Below are 24368 nucleotides of genomic sequence, written 5' to 3' on the forward strand. Positions count from 1 at the left end.
GTGTATAAAGTAGAAGTTAATGATGAAGTAAGGAGCATATTTATTGGACTGAAAATATTTTCTGAATTCCAGACCAATGCTAATTCAAGGGTGTTAACAGGTCTTTTGTAAGGGCCATAAGATAGGCCTACTTCCAAATTCCAGTATGGAGTACTGAACTGTGCACTGTTGAAGATAATGTTAGAGGATATTATCCATTTAGATTATCAAAACTCTCATTGCACTTGGATACCACAGTCAGCAGAGTTGTAAGAAAGAAGAATGGGAGAGGAAAAATAATTGGTTTAGTCAGATTGGAAAATGGCAGGATAGAGAATTAAAAAAGGGGGGGAAATGAGTGTAGAGAGCAAGAAAAAAATAGGTCAAGTAAATGCCAGTCTTTAAATGGTTAGCTGAAGGTTTAAACCTTGTATGCCATACAATATGCACTATGAGTTCTTCCAGCTTTCCAAAGAGGATGGTGTTATGCCCTGAGAACATCCCTCCTGGCATGGAGTGATCAAAGAAGATGCTGCCCCCTAAGGAACTCATTTCAATTTTAAATACAGAGTCCAGTACATGCTGGGAAGTATCAAGTAGAACAATAGTCACTGGAACAATCTGGCTATTTTGCATTACTCAGGCAATGCAGAATGACCAGATTCTGGTCATAATTGCCCAGTGGATAATTCCTCTTGCAGAAAGGAACTGTTTGCTGGGAGGGGCACCTGCCAAGGGCAACTCCTGTCCAGGTGCCCCTCCCAGCCTTAATATAAGGCACATGCTGGAAGGAAGGGAGACATATGTTGTGGGAAGTAGGATGGATTAGGTTTCTTTGACACCAGGACCACTCTCGTGTCAATCATAATGGAAATTTGAGCCCTTTTAGGTTAGTTGATGCTAGAAAGATACTTACACAAACCTATCCAATAAAGCTCATATAGTAGTTACTTCACTGTTGAAATTCATCATTATTATGTATTTTTCATACTACATTAGCATTGAGAAGCCCCAAATGAGGTCAGGGCACCCATGGACTAGAGCCTGTAAGCATAATATAAGTTATTCAGGGCATGGGCTGTCTCTTGCAATATAAATAAGACAAAGAGTGAAGAAAGGAAATGTGTTATTTTGCAGATAGGGCACTGAGGTACAGGGAAGAAGGGCTTGTCTACATGGTCACTTAGTTCATGGTCAGCCAGGATGTGAATGTACAGAGCACTAGCTTGCCATGCCCTAACTGTGTGGAAGCTTCTACCTGGACTATGGAACTTTTAGGGCATGGTAACAGGGCCCACATAGCCAGTTCGTGCACATCAGGATAATGCATTGTAATTTGACACTCTGGCTTGCCACATAGTAACTGACTGTAGGCAACCCCTAAGTGGCTTGCCAAGGTCACAAAGGAAAGAAGCAGAAATTGAACCCAGATCTCCTAACTTGGTCTTCTATGCCTTAACCAGATGATCAACTTTCCTATCAAATGCTTCTATATCATTACATCAATTTCATAAAGATCTCCCAGAAACAGCAACCTGCAACAAAATAAGTAGCTTTTGCAGTCTAAAAACAAGTCTCTTAATTGCTAAGGACAGTGTTCCAATTTACCTTGAAAAAAAAAACCCAAGTAATCAAAAAACCTTAGTCATCTCCAGAAAGATATTAACTCAAATTCTAAATACAGTACATCATACCATTAAAACACCACAATTCACAAAACAAGCTTTATTTATTCTGTTCTAAATTAGAAGGGATAAACAGATACAAAAAAAAATCACATTTTCAGTACAGCAACCACAAAATGACAGAACAAATCCCATTTAAGCATATTTTATTCTTGGTTGAAGCATGAACATACTTTTCCCCAGATGATTCCAACTGTTACACTTTACCTTCTAATTAAACAAATCATGCTTAATATGTGCAAAGGAAATTGCCAGAATTATACTATCCGATTTCCTGAAAACAAGGCACTTTGGTTAATTTCTAACTGATTGGCAAAGTGGTATTGTTGAACCATAATTTATTTTCTTATTTTATGCAATTCAATGGTTGTTTTGTGTAGTACTTAACTACAATTTAAAGAATAATATCAGAATATAATGAAATCTGAGCAATTTTTTTTTTTTTTTTGGTAATCCAGTGGCCATTCACTCAGTGTCCCTACTAGAATTTTTCTTCGGTGAACATGATGTACAGATGTGCTCACACATTAGCCATGGTGATAAAAATTTCTCCAGTAGTCCTGAAAAAGTATTGTGACTACAGAGGCCACTTACCACTAATTATGGTTTTCAAGAGCATTGCCTGCATATCCCCACTGATAGGATATGGACCCTCATGCCACAGAGCTTGTGGAACTTACCAGAAAATTGTCAGCACAGAAAAGCCTCACCATCCCCAAAAGATGGAAAGCCAGCCAGTTGCACTTGCACTGGAGTAATCCTGAAAATAGACAGAGTATCCTGGTACTTGGAGCCAGACAAAAGTGGCAGTCCCAGCACTGAAGGCTTCTGCTTCCTCTCTTTAGAGAGCTTCAAAGCCTAATGGGGCCAAGACGAGAGGACAAGTCTTACTCGGCCTTTACGGAAGTCTGGAAACAACCAGGCTTCTCTCTTTGGCTTCATGGGTAAAGGCCCAGCACACAGAAGGACAATCTCTGACATTTCCCTCCTCGAGGCCCAAAAGACAACAACTATATGCAACTATGTGGAAAGATGGATGGGCACAAATGCATTACTTAAAATCCAGACTATTTCTGTTAATCTTTGGGATCTGGATCAACCTGGAATTCAAACTGTGCAATGATGTTGAAATACCCTAAAACTCACTTAACCTATCTAAAAAATACCTAAAGACACAATAATTATTATCAAGCTCCCTGAACATTTTGTAGGGGGGGAGGGGGAAAACAACACAAAAACAAACAAGAAAAGCTCTTTGGACACCAAGGGAAGACTCCTGTACTTGTTCTTAGCCACAGAAAGGAAAGAGCGGAGGTAGTTGAGTACTGGACGGCACTTTATAATCTTGGCCTCAAATGTTCAGTCCTGCAAGGCTCATTCACGCAGTCTAAATGGGCACTGCTTTTCTAAAAGGTTCCTCAAGCTCAACGGCATGGGGCTGGGGCTCAGTCTCATCCCAAAAGTGGAAATAGGCAGAGGCCACCAGAAAGAAGAATATAAGAAAAGTCAGGAAGTTTATTAAGACAAGTATAGTATTAAATATAAAATCTCCACTTTGCATGGAGATAAGAACCCTGATATTTAAATCAACATAAGTTACTGAGGGTATGTTTTGAGAGTACTGTCTCATGAGAGATTTACATGAGGGACTCACAAAGCATAAAATAAAGATTGTGAGATGCATGCATTTGGTAAGACAAAGGAATGTATGCAGACCACAATATAAATGTGGAGGCTACATTAAGCACCTTAATTATAACAACATTCAGTAATAAGTGCTACAGTGATCTGATGAAATCATGATAATTGCTTTTAACTGTGGTGGTGCTGGTGGCTATAAAGGCTGGGTGAAATTAATAATAAATTCACTGAACATCAAATATTAGTGCTATTTAGATGCCAGTTAATTCAGGTCACCCATCCCTATAATTATCACTGACAGCAGTGACACTGCTATTGTCATTAGCAGTTTTGGAGCACATAACAAAAGCTCTCTAGCTTTCCTGGTTCACCACTGAACTTAAAGAGCAGAAGGGTTTTCCTTGGTCTCTGCATCCCTCAGCTCAACAGTGGAAGAGATGACGTCTAAACCCAATCCACACACTTCTTGAATCTAACAGGGGTTCTCAAACTCAGGGTGTGACCCCTCAGGGGGTCGCAAGGTTATTAAATGGGGGGTTGTGAGTGGTCAGGGTCTACTCCCAAACCTCAATTTGCCTCCAGCATTTATAATAGTGTTAAATATAAAATGTATGTTTTAAAATTTATAAGGGGAGTGGTCACACTCAGAGGCTTGCTGTGTGAAAGGGGCCACCAATACAAAAGTTTGAGAACCACTGATCTAGAGGGTATATGTGAGGAAAACTGACATATTCAGGACAATAGTCTTGTCTCATCCATTTTACAAAAGGCTCACTTTTTCCCTGCTTACATTTGGCTGTTTTCTGGTTGTGGTGGTGTAGAGACCTGATAGCCTTTGCCCTCCTACAAATAACTTCTGGAGCAGAAAACTGGCCTTTCTCAAGATGTTTAGGCTATTCTCACATCTTGATTGTATAGGGAAGGACTGATAAGGCTAAAGAAGGGTAGATATTACCAATGTACTTAGGAGACAGAGGGACAGGTGCATTGCTTCTTCCATTGGAACATTTGGGTGATGCAGATAAAGAAAGTCAGAGTTTAATAGATTTGGTGTGCAGCTATTACTATGCATCATTCACTGCTGTATAAATTAACAGCACAGGGCTCATTTCTACTCATTTCTACCCTTTGGGCTGGGCTACACGGGGGGGGGGGAATCGATCCAAGATACACAACTTCAGTCTGTAACCATCACTATGTATTTTGTATTTTATCAACCACCGCCTTCCTATAGTCCTGGGTAGCAATTCTATTTATTGGTCATGCAGTCCATATGAAGGAAACCTATGACAACATGAAACAACTTTTGAATCAATAATCTTGTTGATATTATAGGAGGTTCTAAGACTGTCTGAGATCCTAAACCCCGAACCCCGTCCCATACCCCATACCCCTGCCCCACCCCAGAGCCATCTCCTGCACCCCAAAACCCTCATCCCAGGCCCCACCCCAGAGCATGCAGGGGGTTGGGGTGCATGAGCCCTCACCCAACTCATGCACCCCAACCCCCTACCCCAGCCTGGTGAAAGTGAGTGAGGGTGGGGGAGAGCAAGTGATGGAGGGAGGGGGGATGGAGGGGTGCCAGGGCCTCAGAGAAGGGGCAGGGCAGGGGTGGGACCTTAGGGACAAGGTATGGCGGGGGCAGTGGTGGGGTGTTCAGTTTTGTGCAATTAGAAAGTTGGCAACCCTAGTTACAAATCTGACGTACTATGTTAGTAGAGCAAGTTTTCGAACATACTGATAATTTAAACAGTAATAAGTCACCAGGACCAGATGGTATTCACCCAAGCAGTGGCAAATTAGTCACTGGGCAAATGGGATCAAGCGGAGTGCCCCAAAGGCCGGTCCTGGGGCTGGTTTTGTTCAATATCTTCATTAATGATCTTGAGGATGGTGTGGACTGCACCCTCAGCAAGTTTGCAGATGACACTAAGCTGGGAGGAGTGGTAGATTCACTGGAGGGTAGGAATAGGATACAGGAGGACCTAGACAAATTAGAGGATTGGGCCAAAAGAAAGCCGATGAGCTTCAACAAGGACAAGTGCAGAGTCCTGCACTTAGGACGGAAGCGTCCCATGCACTGCTACAGACTAGGGACTGAATGGCTAGGCAGCAGTTCTGCAGAAAAGGACCTAGGAGTTACAGTGGACAAGAAGCTGGATATAAGGCACACCGTTGTCTCAGTTGCCAAGAAGGCTAATGGCATTTTGGGCTGTACAAGTAGGGGCATTGCCAACAGATCGAGGGACATGATTATTCCCCTCTATTTGACATTGGTGAAGCCTCATCTGGGGTACTATGTCCAGTTTTGGGCCCCACACTACAAGAAGGATGTTGAAAAATTGGAAAGAGTCCAGCGGAGGGCAGCAAAAATGATTAGGGTGCTGGAGCACATGACTTTTGAGGAGACGCTGAGGGAATGGGTGTTGGGTGGATAAAAATCATAATGTAGGCTTTTGGAATTTTTGGCCACACCTTCTCCAATACAGTATCAATATCTTGAGGAGCTTTCATACCATAGGATCCGGAACTGGAATGGAGGCTTGCTGAATCCTCTTTTGCAATGTCAGGTTTGATGTACAAACCTATTTGCCCTTGTTATGACCACATCATGGCTGAAGGATGTTTCCTTTATAAAAGGAACATGATGCTGAGTATGCCAGAAATCTGAAAAGAACTGTGAACTTCAGTGTGCTGTGTTGAACTGCAACAAGAAAGCAGTCCCACACCCTCAGGCCTCAGTTATCCAGAGCATCCCCTACTGGCTTCTAGAAGAATGTCCTCAAGTCAGTGTATAAATGATGATGAATTTCTAATCTAGATGCCAAAATAATATTGTTTGATGGCAATTTCTTGTGCATATTTTCCCCATTCTAAAGTGACCTGGAGTAGAGCTGAATTTTTTTTTCTAGGTTAGTTTTAATAGTCACTTTTTAGTGCTTCCTAGGCCTCTTGCTACATGTTTTGTGACTTTAGTGGTAAACATTTCATTTTCAAAGCTTAAATTTACAGTATAATGCTGCTGGTGTATTGTCTAAAATGAAGCTAACATAGGTAAAACTAAAATTATTTCACTGACTTGGATAACATACACTGCAGATTTGTGTGGAATCATTGCAGTAACTTATTGATAGACCTAACTTCCATTAATATCTGAGTTGTGCTCCAAGGTAACATTTTAGCTTTTGTTGTTTTGGATGGCCTGCTTTGCTTTGGAAGCTTCTGGTAGTTTCCAGAAGAGAAACAGACTGGCATATTTCAATTTGTATAGGTTTTGAAAGATAGTTAAGTGGAATTATATTTCTTGTGTTGGAATTAGGTATGATGTGTTATACTGGCTGTATAAATATTCTACCATTTGCATCTCTATTACAAAATTTCAACTGAGTAGAGGTAAGGTCCAAATTAGAAGAACATTTTGGAATGTGTATCTATGTCCGCTATACTTCATACAATGGAGGTATTGCTATATTCAGTTATTCCTTTAACCTCACAAGGTTCTTTAGTAATAGCTGAGGAACCATTAAAATGTTCTAATAGTAGCAGGTAAATACTCTGAAGACTGCTGTGAATTACATATCAACCTCACTTCAAAACTGCTATTTTTATTTTATTTTATTTCTATATGAAAAGCCTGCAAGTGTACTATGTGTGTTCAAGTCCCCTCTCCTCCTTAGTCCTGTTGATATGCAGCTGCAATCTCGTTGCAGAAGTAAAACTAACTTGAATGATGGACTTATATTGTAACTGTTTCAATGGAATGTGAAGTCAAAATGTTTACCCATATAATTTATCAATGAAAACTGTCATTTATATTGGAACTGGATCTTGCTCTATAAAGCTAACAACAAACTTTTCTTGCAGTTGAATAAATTCAGTTCATGGTTGCTTGGTACTGTTGTAGGTATCCTATAAGTAATTTTGTATACCCTTTACACTTTACAACATGAATTTTTTAGTTGTACAGATGAGTCCTAGCCCAGAATGGAAGTCATTGATCTTTCTCAGTAGTGTTGCATAGGGAACTGGGAACTGGTCTGACCTAGGGATTTTCCCAGAGAATCCTACCAATTTTCATCTCTTTTTCAAATACAAATAGAGCAGGTGGGCGCCATTGGAGGATCACTTCTTGCATATTGGGGGTTGGGAGACAATGAAATATAAAAGAAGCTGTCAAGGTTATTGTGCCTAAAAAACAAAGTATGGTGTTGATAGAAAAACATAGAACAGAACAATATGCATCAAGATTGAGGGATAGCGCAGTGGTTTGAGCATTGGCCTGCTAAACCCAGGGTTGTGAGTTCAATCCTTGAGGGGGCCATTTAGGGATCTGGGGCAAAAATCTGTCGGTGGATTTGTCCTGCTTTGAGAAGGGGGTTGGACTAGATGACCTCTTGAGGTCCCTTCCAATCCTGACATTCTATGATTCTATGAACCCTGGTTCCCTGCAGAAGTGCTGGGGGACGCCTCCACACCCTGACCTCCACTGCAGCTCTGGGACTAGAGGCATTCTTTCTACCTGCTGCAGCCTCAGGGCTGGGGGAGCTCTCCCTCCCTGCTGTGGCCTGGGGCCATGGCGGGGCGAGAGAGCTTCTCCAGGCTTGGGGCCGCAGTGTGTGTGTGTGTGTGTGTGTAAAGGATCAAACAGGTAGAAGGGCAGCACTGGGCAGCTGGAATGGGTGGGACCCTAGGTGGAACAGGGGCATGGCCCAGGGAAGGGGCAGAAAAGGGTGGGGCCATTGGCGGGGCCACAGGCGGAAGGTGCAGAATGGGGTTGCAGGTGGAAGGGGTGGAGAAGGACCCACACTTGCTCTGACCCAGGGCCCCAGGAAACCTTAATATGCCTCTGTACCCAAGAGTGCTGAAGGAACTCAACTATGAAATTCAGGAACTACTAACTGTGGTATGTAACCTATTGCTTAAATCAGCCTCTGTACAATGGCTGGAGGATAGCTAATGTAACACCAATATTTTAAAAAGGTTCCAGAGGCAATACTGGCAATTACAGGCCAGTAAGCCTAGCTTCAGTACCAAGCAAATTGGTTGAAATGATAGTAAAGAACAGAATTATCAAACACCTAGATTAACATAATATGTTGGGGAAGAACCAACGTGGCTTTTGTAAAGGGAAATCATGCCTCACCAGTTTGTTAGAATTCTTTAAGAGTGTCAACAAGCATGTGAACAAGGGTGATCCACGGGATATAGTGGACCTGGACTTTCAGTAAGCCTTTGAAAAGGTCCCTCACCAAAGGCTCGTAAGCCTCTTAGTTTTAGACACAACAAATCCTGAATCTTTTCAAGGAATTACACTAGATGACTCTTGTGGTCCCTTCTAATCCTATGATTCTAAGCAAAGCAGACTGTCATGGGGTAAAAGGGAAGGTCCTCTCATGGATCAGTAACTGGTTAAAGATAGGAAACAAAGGGAAGACATAAATGGTCAGCAAAATTCATAGTGGAAAGAGGTACATAGTGTGGTCCTCTAAGGATGTGTCCTGAGACCAGTGATGTTTATTATATTGATAAATGATATAGAAAAACAGGTAAACAGTGAGGTGGCTAAATTTTCAGGCAATACACAATTACACAATATAGTTAAGTTCAAATATTACCATGAAGAGTTATAAAAAGATCTCACAAAACTGGGTGACCAGGCAACAAAATGGCAGATGAAATTTTGTGTTGATAAATGCAAAGTAATGTCCACTGGAAAACATAATCCCAACTACAAATACAAAATCATGGGGTCTAAATTAGCTGTTACCACTCAAGAAAGATTTTGGAATCATCCTGGATAGTTCTCTGAAATCATCTTTTCAATGTGCAGTGGCAGTCAAAAAACCTAACTGAATGTTCGGAAAGCGATAGATAAGATAGAAAATATCATAATGCCGCTATATAAAATCCACGGTGTGCCCACATCTTGAATACTGAGTGCAGATATATTAGAATCGGAAGACAAACAGAGAAGGGCAACAAAACTGATTAGTTGTATGGAACAGCTTCTATATGAGTAGAGATTAAAAAGACTGTTAATCTTGGCAAAGAGATAACTAAGAGGAATATGATAGAGGTCTATAAAATTATGAATTGTGTGGAGAAAGTGAAAGTATTATTTACTCCTTCACATTACATAAGAACCAAGGGTCGCCCAATGAAAATAATAGGCAGCAGGTTTAAAGAAAACAAATGGAAATATTTCTTCACACTATGCACAATCAATCTGTGGAACTTGTTGCCAGGGGATATTGTGAAGGCAAAAACGATAACTTGGTTAAAAAAAAGAATTAGATAAGTCCATGGAGGATAGGTCAATCAACAGTTATTATTCAAGTTTTAAATATATATATATTTAAAAACTTGAATAAGAATATATATATAGGTGTCCATAAATATACGACTGCCAGAAGCTGGCACTGGACAACAGGAGACAGATCACTCAATAATTGCCCTGTTGTGTTGATTCCCCCTGAGGTATTAGACACCGGCCACTGTCAGAAGACAGGATACTGGGCTAGATGAACCACTGATCTGACCCAGCATGACCATTTTTATAGTTCCATATTCGCTGATCACTAAGAGCCATGTAGACTGCCTGAGCTTCCCCAGTCAAGTAGGGTGCTAGCTGTAGCTCCTAACCTGTACCCACAGCTACTCTTTCAAAGGTGACTAAAAAATGCATTTGGGATAGTCCTCAGGGCCCGCTTTATAGAGGCCTATTGCTTGTACCTGGTTGCCGTCCCCTGCTGCAGGACTCACCACACATGGGTGTAGCTGCAGTTTCTCATTGGCTTGCTCTCAAATAAAGTCTCATTGGTTTTTCTGTTACTCAGCTTGCCAGGCAAACAAGGACTGTCTCTACAGATAGTGGGACTCTGCTGGAAGGCCTACAGGGTCTTATGAATCTCCTTCTCTTGTTCTAGGAGCCACTGCAATGTCTCCTCCATTGCCCAGACTGCTGAACCTTTGCACCAGCTCTCCCATCAGGTTATCTGCGAGCACAGATAACACAGAACCCGGAGAAGCCCCCAGTTGACACACAGTGTGACCCTCTGCTCCTGCCTTGCCGCACAAATGATTATGCCACCTCCAGTCTGTAACCATCACTATGTATTTTGTATTTTATCAACCACCGCCTTCCTATAATCCTGGGTAGCAATTCTATTTATAGTGTCATACAATCATAAGAAAAGGAAGAATACCCAGAGATCTCCGTTTATCCTGGCCTGCCTGCCTGCCTTCCTCTTTCCTCTCCTGCCCCTGCACTTCCTTCCTGTTCTGTGCTCCTTATCTGCTCTTGCAGTTAATGGGCTGATTAGCTCCTTAGTACTCCCCAAACCAGGCTAATCTAGTATTTAGCCACTCCTTCCCTCAACAGTCCCTCTTTGGGAGAACTAAATGGATTTATAATGACCAGAGTGTTGGTTCAGCTGCTGGTTCTCAGAACTATGTCACAGATGAAAATCCAAGACAATTCTAATATACACTTTGGGTTACATGTCATAGTTACTCTGTTCACATAAAAGACCACATATGAAAGAGCCCAAATCTTGGATATATTTGATGGTATGAAATCTTTCCTGAAATAAGGCGGCTTTCAGCACTTGAGTCAAAATTGCTTCTATTAGTTCTGCTAACTTGGTCGGGATGAGAACTGATTTGCTGTGGTTAACCCTGAGGACCAGTAATTAAAAGAATTGAAGATCTAACTGCACATCCACAGAGACTTTGTGAGCAGACCTTCCCTGAACTAACCATTCATCAAGGTAAGGATTACATGAAGACCTTGTCTTCTCCAATATACCGCTAGCACTCAGAGACATGTCATAAATATCCTGGGGGCAGTGGAGAGGCCAAAAGGGAGCACTCTGAATTGATAGAGCTCTCCTGAAACCATAAAACCAAGATACTTCCTGTGAGATGGGTATATATGAAAGTAGATGTTCTGTAATTTGAAGGTTCTGAAGCAATCATGGGGTCTAGAGAAGATACAATAGAAACAAGAGGCACCATATGTAATCTGATGCAACATGTGTATGTGTTAAGACACTTGATTGTCTCCCAAATCACAATATTTCATAAACATATGTCTACTTGGAGAATGGCACTAAGTTGAATGATTTTTCTTGGAATACCTCTACTGGTATTTCAAGGGTCTCTGACATCCTCTTAAGGTCTTGAAATGCTTTGAAATCATTAGCATTGTCAACTTTCTACTCCCACAAAACCGAATACTAGGGCTGTCAATTAATCGCAGTTAACAAACATGATTAACTCAAAAAAAATTATTGCGATTAATCACAATTTTAATCACACTGTTAAACAATAGAATACCAATTGAAATTTTATTATATATTTTGGATTTTTTTACATTATCATATATATTGTATTCTGTGTTGTAATTGAAATCAAAGTGTAAATTATTTTTTATTACAAATATTTGCACTGTAAAAATGGTAACCAAAGAAATAGTATTTTTCAATTCATCTCATACAAGTACTGTAGTGCAATCCATTTGTTGTGAAAGTGCAATTTACAAATGTAGATTTTTTTGGTTACATAACTACACTCAAAAATGAAACAATGTAAAACTTTAAAGCCTACAAGTCCACTCAGTCCTATTTCTTATCCAGTCAATCACTAAGACAAACAAGTTGGTTTACATTTACAGGCGATAATGCTGCCTGCTTCTTATTTACAATGTCACCAGAAAATGAGAACAGGCATTTGCATAGCACTTTTGTAGCTGGCATTGCAAGATATTTACGTGCCAGATATGATAAATATTTGTATGCCCCCTCATGCTTCAGCCACCATTCCAGAAGACATGCTTCCATGCTGATGGCGCTTGTTAAAAAAAAAAGAATGTGTTAATTAAATTTGTGACTGAACTCCTTGGTGGACAATTGTATGTCGCCTGCTCTGTTTTTCCTGCATTCTGCCACATATTTCATATTGTAGCAGTCTCAGATGATGACCCAGCACATATTGTTCATTTTAAGAACACTTTCACTGCAGATTTGACAAAAATCAAAGAGGGTACCAGTGTGAGATTTCTAAAGACAGCTACAGCACTCGATCCAAGGTTTAAGAATCTGAAGTGTTTTCTAAAATATGAGAGGGACGAGGTATGGAGCATGGTTTCAGAACTCTTAAAAGAGCAACACTCCGATTCAGAAACTACAGAACCTGAACCACCAAAAAAGGAAAATCAACCTTCTGCTGGTGGCATCTGACTCAGATAACACTGCTCTACAGCCAAAATGCTTCTGAAACAAATGTAGTCAAACTTTACTAATTCTGGGTCACTGAGAATGAAAATGATGCTTAAAATTGTTGATTGGCTCAAGTTTTCAAGATATACTATTGGGTCAGTATATTCGACCATTGACTTGGGAATGGCGGAGGATAAGTGAGTTATAAAGGGAAGGAATCTCAATTTAAACCAGAAATGATTAAAATACATCTTTGACTGGATCTATGAATAAATCTATGACTGGGTTTGGACAGTATTTGCTTTTTAGGCAAAACAATGAATGATGCAATCTGAAGCTGGTATTGCATCATACATGATATGAATTGCATCATGTTATTCCTAGAAGTCATGGATGATGCAATCATAACGAAGCTTACATCACTCTGCTGAACAAATTGCCCTACATTAGCTCTAGAAATAATACAGTGTCGTGCTCTCTTGTATCAGTGTTTGATTTTGCAAAGGGACACATTCCTGTTTAGCCAAAGTGAGCGGAGATACCTCGTACTTGTGTGAACAGTGCAGATAACTTCTGCTATGTTTTGTGGTGAAGTGACTTTTGCATCACAAAAGCGCAGTATAACCACTATGGTTAAGAAAACCTATCACCTTTATTTTGGCTGCAAAATTGGAGATCAGGAGAAGAGGTGGGCCCCACACATATGCTACAACACTTGTGCAACAAATCTTTGCCAGTGGTTGAACAGGAAAAGGAAATCTATGCCTTTTGCAGTGCCAATGATTTGGAGAGAACCAACAGATCATACCAGCAATTGTTACTTCTGCATGGTGCCTCCAGTTGGGAAAGGTGTGTCAAAGAAGCAAAAGTGGACTGTGCATTATCCAAACATTCCATCAGCTATACGCCCAGTACCCCACGGAGAAGGACTGCCGGTTCCCGATGCACCAGAATCATTCTCACTTGAGTCAGACGAGGAAGAGGAAGAGTATGAAACTTCTGGCCCTGAACCATCAATGTCACAGGACCCACATTTTCTCCCATCCTCCTCCTCTGAACCACACCTCATAACACACGGTGAACTTGTCAGGGATTTGGAACTACCCAAGAGTAAGGCAGAGCTGTTGGGCTCCAGACTACAGCAGTGGAATCTCCTGGCAGGTCATGTTAGGGTTTCCATGTTCCGTGACCGTCAAAAGGATCTTGTCCCATTCTTCTTCATGGAAGGTGATCTTGTAGCCTGCAACAACATCAATGGTGTGATGGCAGCCCTCAACATCGTTCACGATCCAGATGAGTGGAGACTGTTCATTGATTCATCGAAGACAAGTCTTAAAGCTGTTTTACTGCATAACGGCAATGTTTTGCCATCAATTCCAGTTGGTCATGCAGTCCATATGAAGGAAACCTATGACAACATGAAACAACTTTTGAAGTGCATACCGTAAACTATGACCAACATCAGTGGCAGCTTTGTGGTGATTTGAAGGTTGTTGCTCTCTTGCTTGGTCTGCAGACTGGATACACAAAGTACTGCTGTTTTCTCTGTGAATGGGATAGTCGTGCAAGAGATTCCCACTACATCAAGAAAGATTGGCCACTCCGACAGTCATTGGAACCTTGGAGGAAAAGTGTTCAGCATCCACCACTTGTTGAATCAAGGAAGATTTTGTTACCACCCTTACACATCAAGCTGGGTCTGATGAAGAACTTTGTCAAGGCCATTGACAAAACACAAGCAGCTTTCAAGTACCTCCGTGGAAAATTTCCAAGGTTAAGTGAAGCTAAGATAAAGGAAGGTGTCTTTGTTGGTCCTCAGATTCATGAACTTCTTCGAGATGATGCATTTGACCACGCACTGCGTGGCAAGAAAAAGACGGCATGGAAAGCCTTCCAGTTAGTGGCAATAAATTTTCTCGGAAACAACAAGGCAGACCACTACAGGTTGTTGGTGGAAAACCTCCTCAAGGCATACAAAAGCCTTGGTTGTAACCTGTCACTAAAGATACATTTTTTGCACTCTCATCTAGATTTTTTTCCACCGAACTGCGGAGCAGTGAGTGACGAGCATGGCGAGCGATTTCACCAGGACACTGCAACAATGGAAAAACACTATCAGGGCAAATGGAGCCCATCAATGCTTGCAGATTATTGCTGGACAGTGACAAGAGATGCTCCATTTAATGAATACAAGAGACAAGCCAAGAAGCGCCGAGTAGACACTGAATAGGACTAAACTATGTACATAATAGTTTTTTGCCTTTTGTTTCATCATAAATTTTATTTATATAACCCTTTTGCTGATTTTTAAAGTGTTACATAAATAGGACAGGTGAAATATTATCATGTAAAGCAACCATAAACACATGAAAAGACCTAGGTTTACAATTTATGATTAAAACTCTACTATCTACACAATATACATAGACATAAAATGTAAAAACTTAAATATCTTAGAAACAGTAGCCAATCAGTTGTTTTAATTGTCATATTTGAATTCAGCACATCAAAATACATAATAAATACCACATTTTATCTCTGAAGCAGATGACTTCTCAAAAATTGTAGACCAGTGTAATAAAAATGAACATGTGTCAGTCCGCACTGCTTTGGATTGTTATCAAGCAGAGCCTGTCATCAGCATGGACACACGTCCCCTGGAATGGTGGTTGAAAAGTGAACGGACATATGAATCTTTAGCGCATCTGGCATGTAAATATCTTGCAATGCTGGCTACAACAGTGTCATGTGAATACCTGTTCTCACTTTCAGGTGACATTGTAAACAAGAAGCGGGCAGCATTATCTCCTGCAAATGTAAACAAATTTGTTTGTCTGAGCAATTGTCTGAAAAAGAAGTAGGACTGAGTGGATCTGTAGGCTCTAAAGTTTTACCTTGTTTTGTTTTTGAATGCAATTTCTTTGTACATAATTCTACTTTTGTAAGTTCAACTTTCACAATAAAGAGATTTCACTACTGTACTTGTATTAGGTAAATTGAAAAACACTTTTTTTTTAACAGGGCAAATACTTGTAATCAAAATAAATATAAAGTGATCACTGTACACTTCGTATTCTGTGTTGTAATTGAAATCAGTGTATTTGAAAATGTAGAAATTATCCAAAACTATTTAAATAAATGGTATTCTATTATTGTTTAACCGCACAATTCATCACAATTAATGTTTTTAATTGTGTGATTAATCACAATTTTTAATTGCTTGACAGCGCTACCGAATACCCTTGCCCCTGCTGCCCCTCTTCTGAGGCCCCGCCCCAACTCACCCCTTCTCCGAGGCCTGCCCCTGCTCACTCCATCCCCCCCCCCCCGTTACTCGCTCTCCCCACCCTCATTCATTTTCACCGGGCTGGGGAAAGAGGTTGGGGTGCGGGGGGGGAGGCTGGGGCTGAGGGGTTCGGAGAAGAGGAGCGGGCTCTGGGCTGGGGCAGGGAGTTGAAGTGCAGGGGGGTCTGAGGGCTCTATCTGGGGGTGCAGATTCTTGGGTGGGGCTGGGGATGAGGGGCTTGGATGGCGGGATGGAGGATCAGGGCTGGGGCAGGGGGCTGGGGCAGGGGAGGGAATGTGGGGTGCAGGCTCCAGGCAGTGCTTGCCTCTTGCAGCTCCCAGAAGCAATGGCATGTCTCCCTTCCAGCTCCTAGGTGGAGGCACAGCCAGACGTTTCTGCGCGCTGACCCATATGCAGGCACCACCTCTGCAGCTCCCATTGGCTGTGATTCCCAACCAATGGGAGCTGCAGAGCTGGCACTTGGGGCTGGGGCTGAATGCGGAGCCCTCTGGCTGCCCCTGTACATTGGAGCTGGAGGAGGGATATGCTGCTGCTTCCAGGAGCTGTTCGGAGCCATGGCAGGCAGAGAGCCTGCCTTAGCCCCGCTGCACTGCCGACAGGACTTTTAATGGCCCGGTCAGCAGTGCTGACCGTAGCCACCTGGGTCCCTTTTCGACCGGGATTCTGGTTGAATTCTGAACACCTGGCAACCCTAGTTGTGACAGAGACTGATGTGGAAACTGCTTTATCCAGTGTGGAACGTAAAAACAGTAACAGTGCAAAGGTGCTATTGGAGACTCTTGTTGATCCAAGATGTCATCACTTTCACTCAGCAGTTCCTTCTCTTCTATTGTGATGTCCTCTGGGCGAGGCAAATGTAAGGCCCTAGATCTAAAATGAGGAACATTAAAATGATCTGGATACTGAGACTGTGGGATCCGTGAAGTCCAGTATGGCCACGATTGAAAACTATAAGGTTATGGCATATGATATCAAATAGATGTCATCCAAGGTGTATGAGTCATATCAGAAGCATGAAGTGTACTTCTCCCATAGTGATCAGTCTTTAGAAAGATCAGAAGAGAATGGTACTGATCTTGGAGATGGTTTCCTGCTAGATGCTGTGGACAAACTCATAAAAATAAAACTCTTCAACAGGAGATGCTGTTAACCTGGGAGTGACTGGAATCTAAAGAGGGCTCACATATTTCCTCTGAATTACAAATGGATGCAGAGAAATGTTCATAATAGGTTCTGTAGGCTTCAGTACCAAAGCAGATTTTGAAACCATGGACCACCAGGACACACGTAAGAGTGGTGGTTCCTATTCTGGGTTGATGCTGAACTCTGTTGGAGTAGTATATGAAGTCGTCAAAAAAGGCTGCATGACAAACATGTTTCAAAATTGGGAGATTTTGGTTCAGCCACAGGGCTAATAGCTGGTGGCCATGTTACTGGCATGACAGACAAACCAACTGTAGCTAATTCTGCCCCCTGCCCTCCACCAATGGGCTAGTAAAAAAAAAAGTATATAAAAGAGACTAAAGTACAGTCACTTTATTAACTATATAAGAAGAGAGACTACAATAACTAAGAAGACATTGCTGGTTAAAAGATTCTGGCCTCCTGTACATAGGGCACATAAGCACCAAGAGCGAGATCCACAGATACTCAAGAAAGAAACAGGGTTACTGTGAACAAAATAAAATTTGCCTATTCACCTATCTGGGATCAGAAAACACTCATTGTCCCAAAACACTGGCCCTTTAATGCTATAGTTTCAGAAGTACTGTACAAATAGTAAACCCCACTCAATTAAAACAAACCATCAGAGGAGAAATATGATGAAATACACCTTTCTTATTGTATTTTTTGCCCAGATTACTGGAAATTTTGAGAGAAAGTTTACTGAAGAGATTTCCATACAAATTTTTCTGACTGAAAAAGTTTTGACTCAAGATAAACTTTCAATAAGCAATTGATGTTTTGGGTGATTAAAGAATTGTTTTTTTGAACCAAACTCTGAACCTTCTTCATGATGTAAAAGAGAGAAAACAAGATCACCACTTTGACAAGAGTTTTGTATTTTATTGATAATCTATTTAGCTAGGAAGTAAACTCAGTGTATAATGAAAAGCCCAAATACTGATAATTTGGGAATGGTGTACTGTAGCATAAGGATTATTCGGACATCATAAAAAGCTAAGCCTTTTTTTTTCAATTATTAAGTAGCCTTTTGTGAACATTTATATATTTTAAGTATTCAAGATAAAATTAGAAAAAATAAGAAAGACAGAGATAATGAAAATTAAATATCCACAATGAATGGGTAAAATTGTAAATTAACAACATGTAGCTGTAACAATAATAATTTTGTGGCAGAAACTTAACATGTGATAGAGTCTGAACTGGGCATTCACAATTTAATTATTTTCTTCTTTCAATTCTCCTACATAAATTAAATCTCCTAAGTAAGTGAGGTGTGTCTGCTGGACTACAGTGGAGCGCTACAAAAATGCTTATGATTTCTTGTCTGACTCTTTTTTCTCCTTAGGCTGGAAAGAGCTCTTCAGAGAATTAAAGAGTGACACAACCAATCTTTAAGGGAAGTAATTTCTTGTTTGCACTCCAGAAAAAAACAGAATGGTGTAGAGAACATGCAGAAGTTGTAGTAAATGGGAAAGAATGTGGATATCCTCTTACTCTGAGACACAGAAAATTCCATTTCCCTTCACATCTAAATAACAGAACTGCAAAGGAAATAAACAGACTATTATGCCCACGGGCAATCCAGTTGTCTCCAATTCCATTTCACACAACTGAAGATTCCTTTGAAGGACTGGCGCATCAATGGGAACTTAGGTCTGATTTGAAGTGAAACATTTTTTGAAAAATGCAACAGAAAAAATTTCAAAGATTTCAAACATCTGAATATTTAAAATCTATATTTAAATTATGTTGATGATGGTGAAAGGTCCTAGCCTCAGGTATATGGAAACAGAATATCAAAGAACAGGCATGATATTGGAAATGGCAAAGCAAGTGTCCTCACCAATAAGCCCCTAGACCACTCCTGTGAATGAGAGGGATAACACATGCTCATTCTAAACCTCTTGGGCTGAGGTTCTGCTGAAAGTCTGTTGTCTGAACACTGTCAATTATGGTTGTGGGTTTTGTGATGTGGACACCACCTCAGCCCAGTGTAATGGAGCTGTGTTTCAAAGGAGCAAATTAGCCCCAATTCCGATTAATAGAGTCATTTCAGAGCTTAATGTTGATAGTGGTTATCTTACTGAAAAGTGATATTTCATTTGTGACATTAGCAATACTGTATAAAACTGCAATCATACAGGTGAGAAATTGTAAACTAGTTCATTCCTGCTGCAAAGCCCACAGGTAAGTGGGGAACATGGAGACCTGGGAGATGGGTCGGAAACAAGAGGGAGCATGGGCTATAATGGCAGAGAGAAAGGAGGGTCAGGGCAAAACTGGGAGGCAAAAATCAAACCAGTATCTTAGATGCCTATATACAAATGCGAGAAGTATGGGGAATAAGCGGGAAGAACTGGAAGTGCTAATAAATAAATACAACTATGACATTGTTGGCATCACTGAAACTTGGTGGGATAATACACATGATTGGAATGTTGGTGTGGATAGGTACAGCTTGCTCAGGAAGGATAGACAGGGGGAAAAGGGAGGAGGTGTTGCCTTATATATTAAAAATACACACACTTGGACTGAGGTGGAGATGGACATAGGAGACGGAAGTGTTGAGAGTCTCTGGGTTAGGCTAAAAGGGGTAAAAAACAAGGGTGATGTCATGCAAGGAGTCTACTACAGACCACCTAACCAGGTGGAAGAGGTGGATGAGGCTTTTTTTAAACAACTAACAAAATCATCTAAAGCCCAAGATTTGGTGGTGATGGGGGACTTCAACTATCCAACTATATGTTGGGAAAATAACACAGAGGGGCACAGACTATCCAACAAATTCCTGGACTGCATTGCAGACAACTTTTTATTTCAGAAGGTTGAAAAAGCTACTAGGGAGGAAGCTGTTCTAGACTTGGTTTTAACAAATAGGGAGAAACTCATTGAGAATTTGAAAGTAGAAGGCAGCTTGGGTGAAAGTGATCATGAAATCATAGAGTTCACAATTCTAAGGAAGGGTAGAAGGGAGAACAGCAAAATAGAGACAATGGATTTCAGGAATGCGAATTTTGGTAAGCTCAGAGAGCTGATAGGTAAGGTCCCATGGAAATCAAGACTGAGGGGAAAAACAACTGAGGAGAGTTGGCAATTTTTCAAAGGGACACTATTAAGGGCCCAAAAGCAAGCTATTCCGCAGGTTAGGAAAGATAGAAAATGTGGCAAAAGACCACCTTGGCTTAACCACGAGATCTTGCATGATCTAAAAAATAAAAAGGAGTCATATAAAAAATGGAAACTAGGACAGATTACAAAGGATGAATATAGGCAAACAACACAGGAATGCAGGGGCAAGATTAGAAAGGCAAAGGCACAAAATGAGCTCAAATTAGCTATGGGAATAAAGGGAAACAAGAAGACTTTTTAACAATACATTAGAAGCAAGAGGAAGACCAAAGACAGGGTAGGCCCACTGCTCAGTGAAGAGGGAGAAACAGTAAAAGGAAACCTGGAAATGGCAGAGATGCTTAATGACTTCTTTGTTTCGGTCTTCACCAAGAAGTCTGAAGGAATGCCTAACATAGTGAATGCTAATGGGAAAGGGGTAGGTTTAGCAGATAAAATAAAAAAAGAACAAGTTAAAAATCACTTAGAAAAGTTAGATGCCTGCAAGTCACCAGGGCCTGATGAAATGTATCCTAGAATACTCAAGGAGCTAATAGAGGAGGTATCTGAGCCTCTAGCTATTATCTTTGGAAAATCATGGGAGACTGGAGAGATTCCAGAAGACTGGAAAAGGCAAATATAGTGCCCATCTATAAAAAGGGAAATAAAAACAGCCCAGGAAACTACAGACCAGTTAGTTTAACTTCTGTGCCAGGAAGATACTGGAGCAAGTAATTAAGGAAATCATCTGCAAACACTTGGAAGGTGGTAAGGTAATAGGGAATAGCCAGCATAGATTTGTAAAGAACAAATTGTGTCAAACCAATCTGATAGCTTTCTTTGATAGGATAATGAGTCTTGTGGATAAGGGAGAAGCTGTGGATGTGGTACACCTAGACTTTAGTAAGGTATTTGATACGGTCTCGCATGATATTCTTATCGATAAACTAGACAAATACAATTTAGATGGGTCTACTATAAGGTGGGTGCATAACTGGCTGGATAACTGTACTCAGAGAGTTGTTATTAATGGTTCCCAATCCTGCTGGAAAGGCATAAGAAGTGGGGTTCTGCAGGGGTCTGTTTTGGGACCGGCTCTGTTCAATATCTTCATTAACGACTTGGATATTGGCATAGGAAGTACACTTATTAAGTTTGCAGATGATACCAAACTGGGAGGGATTGCAACTGCTTTGGAGGACAGGGTCATAATTCAAAATGGAGATATTTAAGAGTAGGTTAGATAAATGTCTATCAGGGATGGTCTAGACAGTATTTGGTCCTGCCATGAGGGCAGGGGACTGGACTCAATTGGGTCTCGAGGTCCCGGACAGTCCTAGAATCTATGAATCTATGCAGCCACTATTGTCTTCACAGGTTTGAAAAATTTGTATATCATATTACACCCCTTTTGTCCCACACACATTCTTCACCATTTAGTCCCAAAGGGTGAACCATTCAGAGCTGAAAGAACAGCAGCGTTATCACCAGACTGAAACCTTTTATTTTCACACAGGCAGCTCCTTTCTGCTAAGCGCAATAGCTAGCTCAATGGTTTTTATTCATCTCCTTGTCTCTCCCTTTTCCCCACATGTCCATCTCTTCTTTCAGTCCCAGCGTGCAGAACTTCATAGGCATTTGGGTGCATCTCTGGTCTCTCTCGGGTCTATCTACACACTTAAGTTGGTTCTTATACTATGCTCTTCACCACGGTAACTAAGTACCTCTCTCAGACTATCCAGCACATGACCACTGTCCAAGTGCTACCCACAGCCTTGGCTACTATTGTTTGTCCTCCCATTTTCCCTTGCTATTACTGCTGTTCCATCTAACTCTCTAAAACAGCAACTCAAAAATCAATATGTTCCAGACACTGACCTTGTGGCATATTAGTTATTATGCCCCTGCCAAGGCAGCTTTATTAGTTTTCCCATGAGCCCTCTAGAGGCTTCTGATGTGGAGCAGGAGTCATGGAACAGGCTGACCCCGATGCAAGGACTATTTGCCAGTTTTCTTAATCCTATTATATACAAATAAATTTGCACTTGCTAAAGTATTTATCATTAGGATTGTGTTGTACCCTCCTTAAAGTGAACAAAGTGTTCTCCTGCCTAGAATTGAATCTCATTCTTGTTTTTTCTCCAAATCACAAAAAAGCACGGTAGTGATACAATCTTCAAAAGATAAACATTACTGTATATAGCTGTCATAACAGGCTAGATATTTTCTGAACATTTTCTGTCTACTAGAGATTTTTTTTTTTAATATTATTTGTTTTTGCACTTGCTTGTTATCAGTTAACACAACAGCGTTCATATCCACACTCTCCACTCATTTTATAGGAGGGAATTAAGATAAATAATTGATAGGACAGGACACTACACCTGGCTGAATCTAGTTTTATTAACACTAAAACAATGAATAAAATGTAATCAAAAGAACTGTTTATTTATTTTTAATTTTAGAATAGGTAATAGAGAATTTAAATATTTATTATCTTATTTAGAGTTTAAAAAAATCTTACCAGTGAAGCCTGGAGGACAAACACATGTGTAGTCTGCAACCAGGTCTAAACAAGTTGAATTGCTTCTACAAAAGCTGTAAGTACACTCATCAAAGTTGATTTCACAGTTCAGACCTTCAAATCCTTAGTTGGAAAAAACAAAAAGCAGTTTATTATTAGTTTATACCTATGCCTTCTTTTCTAAGACCCAATTATTGTAAATAAATCAATTCTTATCAAATTACTCCATAAAAACCACAAATAATTCTCTTTTATGGTTTTACTGCAAGCTTTTTCTAAAAGCCTTTTCTGTTCTGCCATTAGTATGTTATCACTTTTGACCTTCAAGTGTACTTTTAAAGAACTAGTATTTGGAAGAACACACACAAACATAAGGATTTGGTATTCCCTTAAATTCACTTTTAGTTTTTTGTTTTAGTAATACTCTGTGAAAAAAAATGTATACATTTTAAGATCACTTGTGAAGGACAATGGTTTGTATTGATTTTTTGGGACTGATTTGCAAACATAGTTTAAAATCAATATTGATACATTTTTTATGTATCTATTTTATTTTCATTACTTAGGGTTAGGGTTTTCTACAAAAGACTTCTTTGATGTGCATTTCAAGTTGATCTCTAGATTGTTTAGCAATCTAACTCCATATCATCAAGGGCAACAAGGTGTTGCCGTCCACCCGCCAATCTTCTAATTGTGTACTCCTCCACAACATTTGATCATCTTCATTGCTGGCCCATAGTCATAGTTTGAAGATTGGGATAAGCCAAATTTCTGCATTGTGACAGCTGCTGTGCCTGTTCTAGTCAGCAGGAATGGTCAATGGAGAGAGACAGTATGACATAGAAGCCATTGGTAGTACACTAGTCTGCATCAGCAATTCTTGTCAAGTCTAACACACTATTGTCATGATAGATACACAAAAGGTGGCATGTAAGATACCACTGAAAAACTAATAGCTCACTCATTGTTAATATTCCTCTGTGACGTATGTGCAGGTGTGTACAAAAAGTTATAGATATATGCAGAATTATATTCTTAAAATGTGTTTGACAAGTAATGCATACATATGGTCTATCTTAGACAAAGGAATGTGTATTTGTTTGTCTGTCCAGCCTGCTCATCAGTCAGAGACAATGAAGGTCTATTTACATATAAGGTAAACAAAGCCATCAAGCTAGCAAGAGGGGGAGAAGACAACATGATGTCTATACCTTAGCAGCGGAGAGAAACTTTATCTGGGCTATAAAGACAGACTTTGAATCTCAAATGATAAGCAAATGAATCAATTGATTGTATACAATATTACTGTATTATACAAATGTATCAGGTATGGTCTTTTATGAATGCTAATGGCACACTGCTGATTAATATCATGGTAAAATGTTCGTGTTAAGACTATATGAAAGAGTTATAAATGCTCACTGCTATTATGCTTTAAAGTCTGTGATCAAACAAAAGGAAAAAGGGATTTTCTCCCAGATAGAAGCAAATGCAGCTCACTACCTGTCTCCAATAAAATGAAGCAAAAAACAATGGAATCACCATTTACATATGAATCAGAAGGGGGATGGGAATTCCACAGGAAGGAAAGAATATCATATGTTCTTCCTGAGTCTGTGGACACAACAGTGAGTTTGGGAATATATAAGGAAAGAGAAGATGACTTCTTGGCATCCATCATTATACAGAAAAAGGGAGCTAGAGTTTTTGCAAGTTGA

At 40.3% G+C, this 24368-nt stretch overlaps 1 protein-coding gene across 1 annotated transcript in view; it reads right to left on the bottom strand.

Moving 5' to 3' along the window:
* LOC135982590 (protein eyes shut homolog) overlaps positions 1–24368 on the bottom strand; it is a 497350-nt gene that overhangs the window by 467361 nt on the left and 5621 nt on the right. Inside the window, exon 2 of the mRNA XM_065589961.1 lies at positions 22651–22773. The gene's annotated coding sequence lies outside the window, so the exon portion shown is untranslated. The remainder of the gene's footprint in view (positions 1–22650; positions 22774–24368) is intronic.

Source organism: Chrysemys picta, chromosome 3 (genome assembly GCF_011386835.1).
Source record: "Chrysemys picta bellii isolate R12L10 chromosome 3, ASM1138683v2, whole genome shotgun sequence".
Lineage (NCBI taxonomy): Eukaryota > Metazoa > Chordata > Testudines > Emydidae > Chrysemys > Chrysemys picta.